Here is a 12,588-nt window from a genome sequence, read left to right as displayed (position 1 = left end):
CAATTACTGTCTAGATAGCTTTACCCAGCAGCCACTGTCACCTTTGCAGGGAGACCCTGGGCAGAGCAATCCCTACAATGCCAGCCTCTGTAGCGAGGGTCTTGCCCAGATCCCAACCTGAACTTCCTATAACTGGTGAACAACCGAACACCGAGCACAAAGATCATCTAGCACAGGTTTAAATAGTCACAATCACAGGGGAATATGACAAAGCAGAGCAGCTGAATTACAGGCTTCTAGTGCACACACCCCTCTGCCACATCAACATTCCAGAGTAGGAGGAAAATAGTGCCAACTAGGGACCTCCCCTTCTAATTAAGCAGGAGAGTTCCCAACAAAAAACAGTGGCCCTGTGAATCTGTTAGCCCTGAATTGAGAAAAGAGGTTTCAAGTGGAAAGAAATCAACAAAAGAACTCTGGCAACATGAAAAAACGAAACAGTTTGACACCCCCAAAAGATCACAATGGAACTACAGTAGTGAACTCCAACACAAGGAAATTGCCCAAATGGCAGAAATGGAATTCAGCATATGAATGGAAAATAAGATGAATGAAATTGAAGAGAAAGTTGAAAGACAACAACAACAACAAAAAGCCAAAAATTTATTTTAGGAAATTAACAAAAAGTCACTAAAGAACTAGACAATATAAGAAAGGATGTAATAGAACTAAAAGAAATGAAAGAGTCATTTAGGGAATTTCAAAACAGCAGAAAGCTTCAGCAAGAGACTAAATTAGAAGAAAGAATCTCAGAGCTTGAAGACAAGGTTTTCAAGCTAACTTAGTTATTTAAAGAGGCAGGGAAGAGAAGAAGAAAAGTGGAGGAATGACTTAGATATGGGACTATGTGAAGCAAACTAACCTGTGAATTATAGATATCCTCGAGAGAGAAGAAGACAGACCTAGAAGCAGGGAAAATCTATTCATAGGAATTATTGAGGAAAACTTTCCTGGTATCACCAGAGATCCAGACAGCCAGATACAAGATGGTCATCAAACACTGGGAAGATTCATAGCAAATAGGACATCTCCAAGGCACACAGTAATCAGCCTGACCAAAGTCAAAACAAAGGAGAAAGTTCTACAAGCAGTAAGAGAAAAGCAACAGCTAACATACAAAAGAAAACCCATCAGGCTAACAGCAGAATTCTCAGTGGAGACCTTAAAAGCCAGAAGGGATTGGGCCATCATCTTCAGTCTTCTTAAACAGAACAATAGCCAGCCAAGAATCTTGTATCCTGCAAAACTAAGTTTCATAAATCATGGAGAAATAAAGACTGTTCCAGACAAGCAAACACTGAGGGAATTTGTCACAAAAAAATCTGCCCCACAGGAAATAGAACAGCATATTATATGTGGATAGGCACAATAAATACTCACCAGTATACAATCACCCAAAAGCTAAACCTCACAGCTCATATAAAACAGTAGCAAAAAAAGAGAAAACAAAGCAATAAGATATACTGAACATGATGAACAGGACAGCATCCCACATATCAATTCTATCACTCAATGTTGACAGTCTGAATGCTCCACTCAAAAGACAGGCTGAGTGAATGGATGAAAGAATACAACCCAAGTATCTGTAGTCTCCAGGAGACACAGATAACACACTAGATCTCACACAAAGTGAAGGGATGGAAAAAAATATTCCATGCAAATGAAAACCAAAAGAGAGCAGGTGTAGCCATTCTCCTATCAGTCAATTTATGGTAAAGACAGACAAAGATGGTCATTATATAATGGTAAAGGGAGCAATTCAACAAGACATAACAATCCTAAAAATACATGGACGTAATACAGGAGCTCTCAGAGTTTTAAAACAAATTCTACTAGATTTAAGCAAAGAAGTAAACAGTAGCATCATAATTTCCAAGGACTTCAACACCCCACTGACAGAGCTGGACAGATCACCAAAGTAGAAAATAAGTAAAGAAATGCTGGACTTAAATGAGACTCCAGAACAAATGGACCTAACAGACATTTACAGAACACTCTACTCTAAAAATACTGAATACACATTTTTCTCATCAGGACATGGAACATTCTTCAAGGCTGATCATATCTTAGGCCATGAAACAAGTCTCAACAAGTTAAAAGTATCAAAATCATACCATGTATCTTCTCAGACTACAGTGGAATAAAACTAGAAATCAATTTCTATAGTAACAATCAAATCTATACAAAGTCATGGAAATCAAATAACCTGCTGCTGAATGATCCTTGGATCAATGATGAAATTAAGATGGAAACCAAAAGATTCCTTGAACTGAATGACAAAGGCGTCACAAGCTATCAAAATCTGTGGGATTCAGCAAAAGTAGTTGCTGGAGGAAAGTTCATAGCTTTCAATGCCTACATCATAAAGACAGAAAGATAAATAAATCAAAAACCTAATGTCTTATGTTAAAGAACTAGAAAAGGAAAAGCAAACCAAGCCCAAAGCGAGCACGAGAAAAGAAATGACTAAGCTCAGAGCATACCTAAATGAAATGGAAACCAAAAACAAGCAAAAAAACAAAGGATCAACAAAACAAAAAGTTGGTTCTTTGAAAAGATAAACATAATTGATAGACTGCTTGCTGGATTAACCAGAAATAGAAGAGAAAGGACACAAATAAGCTCAATCCGAAATGAAAAGGGAGATATTACAACTGTTACCATAGAAATACAAACTATCATCCATGAATACTATGAAAGTCTGTATGCACAGAAACTACAAAACATAGTGGAAATGGACAAATTCCTGGAAACACACAACCTCCCTAGGCTCAATAAAGAAGAAATAGAAATCCTGAATTGACCAAAAACAAGCAGCAATATTGAAGCAGTAATAAAAATGTCTCCCAACAAAAAAGAGCCATGGACCAGAAGGATTCACAGCAGAACTCTACAAGACCTACAGAGAAGAACTGGTACTCATTCTGCAGAAGTTATTCTATAACGTTGAGAAGGAGGAAATCCTCCCTAACTCATTGTTTGATGCCAATAACACCTTGATACCAAGCCAGGAAAGGACACAAGAAGAAAATAAAACTACAGATCAATAGCCCTTATGAATACAGGTGTAAAAATCCTCAAGAAAATACTAGCAAACCAAATTCAATAGCACATTAAAAAAAATTAATTCACCATGACCAAGTGGGCTTCCTCCCAGGGAGGCAAGGATGGTTCAACATACTTAAATCAATAAATGTGATTCACCGTGTAAACAAAAGAAAAAAGAAAGATTATATGATAATCTCAATAGATGCAGAAAAAGCATTCAGTAAAATCCAGCACCGTTTCATGATAAAAAACTTCAACCACCTAGGTATAGAAGGAACATACTCAAATTTCTAAAAGCCATATATAACAAACCCACAGCCACCAACATACTGAATGGTGAAAAGTTGAAAGCATTCCTCCTGAGAACTGGAACAAGACAAGGGAGCCCACTGTCACCACTTCTATTCGACATAGTACTAGAAATCCTAGCCAGAGCAATCAGGCAAGAGAAAGAAATAAAGGGTATCCAAATCTGGAAAGAGGAGGTCAAACTATCACTTACTGCTGATGTTGTGGTCTCATATCTAGAAAATCCCAAAGACTCCATCAAAAGACTGCTAGAATTGATAAATAAATTCAGTGAAGTCTCAGTTTACAAAATCAATGTACACAAATCAGTAGCATTTCTATATACCAATAATAGTCAAGCTGAGAGTCAAATTAAAGACTCAATAGCATTCACAATAGCTACAAAGAAAATAAAATACTTAGGAATATACTTAACCAAGGAGGTGAAAGATCTCTACAAGGAGAACCATGAAACACTGATTAAAGAAATCACAGATGACACAGACAAATGGAAAAACATCTCATGCTCATGGATTGGTAGAATCAACATTGTTAAAATGTCCACACTGCCCAAAGTGATTTATAGATTCAATGCAAACCCCATCAAAATACCAATGTCTTAGTTCACAGATCTAGAAAAAATAATTCTATGCTTTGCTTGGAACTGAAAAAGAGCCCAACTAGCCAAAGCAACCTTAAGCAAAAAGAACAAATCTGGAGGCATCAGTTACCTGACTTCAAATTATACTACAAGGCTATAGTAACCAAAATAGCATGGTACTGGTATAAAAGTAGACATAGACCAATGGAACAGAACAGAGGACCAAGATATAAAACCATCTACCTACATCCAACTGATCTTTGATAAGGCAGATAACCATCTACACTGAGAAACGGAAGCCCTCTTCAATAAACAGTGCTGGGAAAACTGGATAGTCACATGCAGAAGAATGAATCAGGACCCCTATCTCTTGTCATATACAAAAATTAATTCAAGACGAATAAAATACTTAAATGTAAGGCATGAAACCATAAAAATTCTAGAAGTAAATGTAGGAAAAACTCTTCTAGACATGGGCGTGGACAAAGAATTTATGACTAAGACTCCAAAGATAATTGCAACAACAACAAAAATTAATGAATGGAATTTGATTAAACCAAAAAACTTCTGCACAGCTAAGGAAACAATCAACAGAACAAATAAACAACCTACAGAATGGTAGAAAATATGTGTAAGCTATACTTCTGATAAAGGACTAATAACCAGAATCTACAAAGAACTCAAGCAAATCAGCAAGAAAAAAACCAAACAACCCTATTAAAAAGTAGGCAAAAGACATGAACAGAAGCTTCTCAAAGGAAGAAAGACAAATGACAAACATACGAAGAAATGCTCAATGTCATTAATTATCAGGGAAATTCAAATTAAAACCAGAATGAGATATCACCTTACCTGAGTTAGAATGAATTTCATTAAAAAATCCAAAAGCAATAGATGCTGGCATGGATGTAGAGAGAAAGGTACGCTTATACACTGTTGGTGAGACTGCAAATTAGGACAACCTCTATGGAAGACAGTATGGAGACTCCTCAAAGAAATAAATGGAGACCTACCATGCAATCCAGCAATCCCTCTCTGGGTATCTACCCAAAGTAAAAGAAATGATTTTATCAAAATGACACCTACACTCAAATATTTATTGTACCACAATTCATAATTGCAAAGATGTGGAATCAGCCTCAGTGCTCTTTGATTCATGAGTGTATAAAGAAAATGTGGTATATATATATATATACACACCATGGAGTACTACTCAGCCATAAAAAGGAATGAATTAATGTCTTTTGCAGCAATTTGTATGGGACTGAGACCATTATCCTAAGTGAAATATCTCAGGAATGGAAAAACAACCACCACATGGACTCCCTAGTAATTTGTAACTAATTGATGGGCACACATGGGCACAGAGAGAAGTAGAAGTCATTGGAAATCAAGCGGGGAGGAGGGGAGGAGTGGAAGGGTAAAAACCTACCTAACAGGTACAATGAACACTATTCTCGTGGTGTATACACTAGTAGGCCTGACTTAAACATTATAAAAGCTATCAATGTAATAAAAACATTTGTACCCCCTTAATATTTTGAAATTAAAAAAAAAAAAGGTCTGCAGCATTTTACCTCTTTTCCTATATTTTGGAAATTTCCTACCATAAAGGTCTCGGTGGGAAGCATAGTCTACCCAGAAAATTCCTTTCCACCATAGAAACAGAAAATTCTCAGAAATTGCTTTTCTAGCTTCTGTGGAACCAGGTTAATTGAATATAGTGGCTGGAATTTTCAATCTGGAGTTAGTGAAGTGAAGCCAGAGGCATCGGTAGGCAGGAGCTTCCTGAGGGCAGCAGGAGGAGTGTCCTCGGGTGGTGGGTCCAATGCTAGGTGGGGGCATCAGTAGGGGCAGCATGTCACCAGGAGGTTCTGGTGTAGCTGCGGCTGTGGCTGCAGAACTTTCTTTTGTTCCTGCCTATTTGTGCCCAATGTTCCAGCCTTCCTAATGAATATGAGATTCCAATATCCTTTAATATTAATTTTTCTACTTAAATCAGGTAGAATTTGTTTCCATTCTTTGCAATTAACCAATACACAAGGGAATCACAAAACCTTCTTCAATTCAGGCCCCAAAGAAGAGAATGTGATGGTGGTTAAAGAACTAGAAATTAAATTGAACTTTTAACTATAGAGCTTTTAACACCAAGTAACATGCTGGGAAGGGGAGGAGGAGGGAAAGAGGGAGAACATAATTCTGTGTGATAACTCAGGAGCTCAGGAACAGGGCAAAATGCAATGCAATTTGGATAAATAAGATTGCTTAATGACTTCTTTTTACACATAAAGTCATTTATATCTTCTCTTGTTTACTTTGTGGCTTTATGGTTCATTATGGTAGGTTTTTCCTTCTCTCATATTCACTGTATTGTAAACTCTGATTCTAACTTGGGGCCTGGCAGAGAGTGGTTGCTGTAAGATTTGTTGAATCAATTTTCATGGTTCTGTAGTTTTTTTGACTCTTAGAAATAAGTAGGGAAAATAAAGTTTCAAAGAATGATGTATGCTTTGTTGATTTCTTTCTAAATGCTGTAAAATCACTCCCTAATTAGAAAGTAGACTATGACTTTTCATGGAGCCATAAGGAATTCCTTCATGGGTCTTCTGCTTTGGAGAGAATCCTTTTGCTATTGCAAACTTGTTCCTTGTGGTTTGATTTTTGAGTGATTAACATGGGATAAGGGAGTCTTTTTGAAGGATTTACTTGTGTGTTCAGAATGTAAATGTATCATTGCAAGAATTGTCGCTGTGGGGAGAGTCCTAAAGTAAAATAAAGCTTAGAAACTTGAGAGCAAAATGGCAGGACTTCATTTTATCCAAAGGGGAAAAAAAAAATAGAAAGAAAAGAAAAATTTTATGGCACCATAATTGGAGCTCAGTGTGCTTGGAGCCAGATGGCTTGCCCTTCACTTTAGAGTCCAGAAGGCCAATTTCCAGACTTCACAGCCTAAGATGGCCTTGTAATCAAAAAGGAAAATAACTGAGGAAAACTTTGGAAAACCCCTAGTCTCTGTTTATGTTTTTCCTTTGCCTATCTGGTAAGAAGACTTTTTCCATTCTTTTTCCAGTGTTTAGAATGGTTCTCTGAATCCTTGTCCATGGCCATATTAGATAAACTCTATAACATAAAAAGGATTGCAGGATCAGTTTAGCATTTTGCTTTAGGACTGGAGCAATCTGTAATTATAGGGGAGTTTGGCACTTACCTTCCCTGATGCCAAACTCAAACGTGTGACTCTTGTTTAGCTTCACGTGTAATTAGATTGAAGTTTGAAGCATGGAGTTATATAATAGCCAAAATAAGTATTAAACAATTTCCTTCCTATTTTCTTGACATTACTATCTGAAATGGCCATTTTACATTCCAGCTACTTAGTTCAGGGTATATGCCCACCCTCAAATTTTGTACTTGGTAATAATTATAATGAAGCATAAATGTTTTCTGTGACTAAGAGGGCATTTGAATTAAAAGGTCCTTAGATATTAGATATGATGGAAAATATGTTTACAAATTAATATAAAATAAATTACAAACATAGAGTAAACTTCCCCCTAAATTGGTGATTCTCACTTTGGCTGCACGTTGGAATCGCTTGAGGAGATTGAAATAATGTTGATGCCTGGGTCCCACCCCTAAGTCTGACTTATCTGGTCTTGGGTGTGTCCTAAACATCAGGATTTTAAAAAGCTGCCTTAAATTTAAACTGCTCGACAGACTAAAATGTATCAGAATTTATTGATTTCCCCAGGTGTTTCATAAAGTTAAACAATATCATAATCAAATATAGTAAACAGTTGGTAAGAAGCAGCATAGTGTTTAATCCTGATTCTTCCCTTAAATTCAATTACAGATTGTGTACGTTATTTAATGTCTGTCCTACCCTCCAAGCTGTAAGCTCTCTGAACACAGGGAACATCCCTGTGTTATTCTCTATTGTTTATTCCCAATGCTCTACACAGTGTTGGGCACATGTTAGGCCCTGAAATAGTGTGGAATGAATAAAGAAATATGTATAAAGATATCTGGGTTATAAATACACACTGGAAAGCATCAGTTCATGCCAAAATTTCTTCTGTGGGCATTAATTGTCTTTACTTGTTTTCAATTCAAAGCCCTAATTGTCTATTAACTAAATTTCCTCTTAAGAAAGTGATCTAAGCAATTGATTTTTCACCCTTCACTGCCACGTGAGAATGTAAGCTCCAGGAAAATAAGGGTTTTGCTTGTTCGTTGCTGTATTTTCTATGCCCCTAACAGAAAGGTCTCAAATATTTGAAAAGAGTGAATTATATATCGGTATATTTTAAACTGCATTCCCAGGAGATCCAGGATTCTGTGGATGTGCACCAGACTTGGGCGCTAGGAGTGGTAGATAAGCGGGGGTGGGGGGGGGTGGAAGGCTAAGCAATTGGGGCTAAACTCCGTTCTGTGTTCACTTCAATTAGAATAGTGCTTTAATTCATCAGGTCTCCTTTTGTTTTTAAAACCTTGAAAGTCACTGACGTGTACTATTTCAGAGGATCATTTCTATAAGAAACTATGTCCCTGTAAGTTTCTTTTAAAGAATAAAACAAATATGTTTAAACTTGTAAATTACATAGTATAACACATATGCACAAAAAATGTGCAAAACAAATGTAGTGTATTTATAACAAAAAGCAAATACCAAAATAAACGGCAATTTCAAAAAATAGAAGATTGTCAGCATCCCAGAAGACTCTTTTGTGTCCTCTCTCAAATGTTTTCTCCTTCTCCCAAAGGAAATCATTATCCTGACTTCTAACATTCTGGTTTTCCTGCTTAAAAAATGTTATATGAAAAAAGCCAATACTCTATATGTCCTTTTATATACACTTCTTTTTCTCAATATTGTTTTTGAAATGACTTCACATGGTTTAACTCAACTCATTTTTAGTACTGTGTATTATTCTATCGCATTAAAATACCACAATTTATCCATTCTACTGATTGATCATTTGGATTGCTTCCAGTTTGGGCTATTATGAATAATGTTGCTGTTGTGAATATTTTTATTCCTATTTTTGATGTACATGTGCATGCATTTCATTGGGTTCATAATTAGGAGTGAAACTGGCACTGGCAATTAGGATATGGATATATATATCAATAGGATAGTATAGGATGTGGATATATATATCAATTTTATCTCATACTACCAATTTTCTAAAGTGATTATTCTAATATCCAATCTCATCAGCAGTATGTGAACATTCTCTTCCCATTATCCCTTCTTTACACCAATATTTGGTATTTTCAATCTCCTTAAGTTTATTCATCTTGGTGGATGTGTAATAGTATCTCAATATGGTTTAAACTTCACTTCCTTGGCTACTGAAGAGTAGTCCACTTGGGTATCCGCTTTTTGAAGTGCCCATTCCATCTCTTGTGTATTTTACCATTGGGTTGTCTCTTTACTGATTTGTAGGAGTTCACTGCATATTTTGGAGATAAGCCTTTTGTTGATTATGCATAATATCTGCTTCCATTTGCAGCTTGCTTTTTCATGCTCTTCATGGTGTCTTTTGATGAATAGAACTTCTTGTATTTAATATAGTCCAATTGATCACTCTTTTTCTTTATGGTTAGTTTTTTTGTGTGTGTTCAGTTTAAATAATCTTTCCAGCACTGATATCATAAACACCCCTAGGAACTTTCTATAATGATGGAAATGTTCTGTATCTGTGCTGTCAAATGCTATTTCCAAGTGCTATTGAGCATTTGAAATGTGGCTAGTATGACTAAGAAACTTAAACGTAAATTAAATTTTAAATTAAATTAAAATTATACTTAAACTGTCCTATATGGCTAGTGGCTATTGTGTCAAACAGAGAAATGCTAATTTATTGGTTTGTATTTTACATTTAGATCTATGATCCAGCTGGGATAGATTTGTGTGTGTTTGTATGATATAGATAAGTCAGGTTAACATGTTTTCTCACATGGATATGCAATTGTCCCAGGACAATTTGATGAAAACACTGCTCTGCAGAGCCACTTTTTAAAACTCTTGTCTATTTGCATAGCTTTGTGTTGATTCCACATGATATTAATTATGTAGCTCTATTAAGTCTTCATTTGATAGAGTAAGTCCTTCTACTTTGTTAAGAGCATATAGCCTATTCCTAGCCCTTTGTATTTCTATATGAATTTTAGAATCAGCTAGTTAAGTCACACATACACATATACACACACAATTCTATTGGTTTGCTATTAGAATTTTATTGACTGTATAGGCTTATTTGGAGAGAGTTAACATCTTCACACTATTGAATTTTCTATCTAAGAAGTGGCATACTACTTTCTTTGAAACATGGTGGCATTTTGTTATATCTTTCAAACATGGTGACAATTTTATATATCTTTTGTTAGATTTTATTTTTATTTTCTTTCAAACATGGTGGCAATTTTTTATATCTTTTGTTAGATTTATTCCTGGGGATTTGATATTTTTGATGCTATTACAGATAGCATCTCTAAAAATTTCATTTTCTGTTTGCTGTTGGTATAGGAATGCAATTGATTTTTGTCGTGTTAGCGACACCCTCCTTAGGCATTAGCAAAGAGTTGAAAACTACTAAAAAAAGAAATGAAGGATGTTATTGGAAACTCTGGTATAAGAAATATAAGCAAATTCTATGTGATTTAAATCATATTTTCTTCAATTTCCTTTCACAATTTCTTGGTAGTAACTACTTTTTGAGTCTCTATACAATTTAAGGACACTCAATACTTATTTATTTTAAACAGTTTTTTTCCTGATCATATCCTTATGGTGGAAAATTTCAAAGAAAGCATAAAAAAGGAAATAGCATAACCCACAATCCTGCCACCCAGAAAAAACACCACAGTTACCATTTTAGAATATGTTTTATAGTCTTTTCCATGCACATATATTTAAAAATATATATGGTAGCACCTTTTGTAAACTATTTTCTAAACTATTTTAAACTGTCTTTCCTGATCATTAAATCATAATAGAATTCCATAAACATTTTAATAATTTCATGCTATTTTATTAACTATATACATTGTATATCTAAGATCAGTGGAAGGATTGTTTCTAAGATTTTGCTATTTTAAACAATGTTGACATGAAGATCTTTATAAATCTTTATTTGTTCGAGTAGCCTCAAGAATGGGTCAACATGTTTGAGCACGGATTACATCGATTTATCATTTACCAGCAGTATGTGTGAGGGCTCAACTCATCATAACTCACCAGCATTGGTTCTAACCAATGTGTTGTAAACAGAAATGAGTGTCTCTTATTTGTAAGTTGAGTGTTTAAATACCAGTGTAGGACCCTCCACAGTTCTTTCTCTTTCCCCTGGCACAACAATTAATACTGTTTAGGATGGTGGCTGTTCTGTTAGCTGTGGATCTCTGAGTGACAGCCCTTTTGCTGGGGCGTGAAGGACAAGTGGCATAAACAAGAAAAATAGACACTTTGAGAATTGGGGGTTGTTGGTTATTAATATTTAAGCAAAACTTAGCTTTGCTGACTGAATATTTTTCCCAGTCTTTATTGTCTTAATCATATATTTCTCATATACTATAATCTCTATATTCTCTTCAGTCTGTTCTTAGGTGGCATAATACTATTTATTATATAGTATTATTTATAACATAATAGTATTAAAACAGCATTATTATCAAAGTAGGTCTTTGATTAAAATGTATTCTAATATTTGGCTGGGTTGGTATCCTTTTTTAATATTACTACTTTGTTCAAAATTTCCTTTGTTTTTCTGACTGGTTTTTTCCTCCCAAATGAACTTTTGAATTAGTAATTCAATTTAAAAATCCTCTTGTTTATATTCTAGACATTTGTTTATTTTATAGGATTTTCAGAAGAATGAATTCTTTAGTTTGTCAATTAGATATGCCCATTCTACTTTTTGTTTTGTGTTTCATTGCTTTCTGCCTTTTTTCTCTGTCTTTATAAATTTATGTTTTTAATCTAGTTATAATATTATATTTTAATGCTTAATTCATTTATTCTCATTCTTCAAGGTAAATATTTATTTTTAATTTCAATAGATTTAGAGGGTGTAAGTGTTTTTTGTTACATGGATGAATTATATAATGCTATAGCCCATAAGTTTTGGCATATTGGGATCTGACCTGAATTTTATTTTGTCTAACTAATCTTTTGTATATTTGACTGTAATTATTGATATTTTAACTATATGGGGAGGTTTTTTTTTTTTTTTTTTTTTTTTTTTTTAATATAGCTTCTATTTTATGTCTCAACTGAAAGCCTGAGGTTTTTACTGAGGTCCTCCCCACTCCATCCTCATGAATTCCAATTTCTGTCTCAGGCACTGAGAGACTGCTGAAATCTTGGCTTCACACTTTGGCATCTCAGCTGGGTTTTTTACTTGTTTTTTCTCACTCTGTGTGGGTAAAGTTTAGGAGTGGTAAATGCCTTAGGGCAAATCGCTGTAACAGTTTGGGATAACCTTTCTGTGTTCTCTCCTCCCTGTTATGTTCTGGCCTCTTTGGTCTGTGTCTCCTGAGCCTGGTGAAACTGCTGCCAGCCCCAGTCCACCATTCTCTGCTTAGAAATGATCCAAATCACCAGCACCTCTGGGGGAAAAAACGATGATAAAATTGAGTTCATCTTA

This window comes from Eulemur rufifrons, chromosome 7 (assembly GCF_041146395.1).
Source record: "Eulemur rufifrons isolate Redbay chromosome 7, OSU_ERuf_1, whole genome shotgun sequence".
Classification (NCBI taxonomy): Eukaryota; Metazoa; Chordata; class Mammalia; order Primates; family Lemuridae; genus Eulemur; species Eulemur rufifrons.
Note: the sequence above shows the minus strand (reverse complement) of the source record.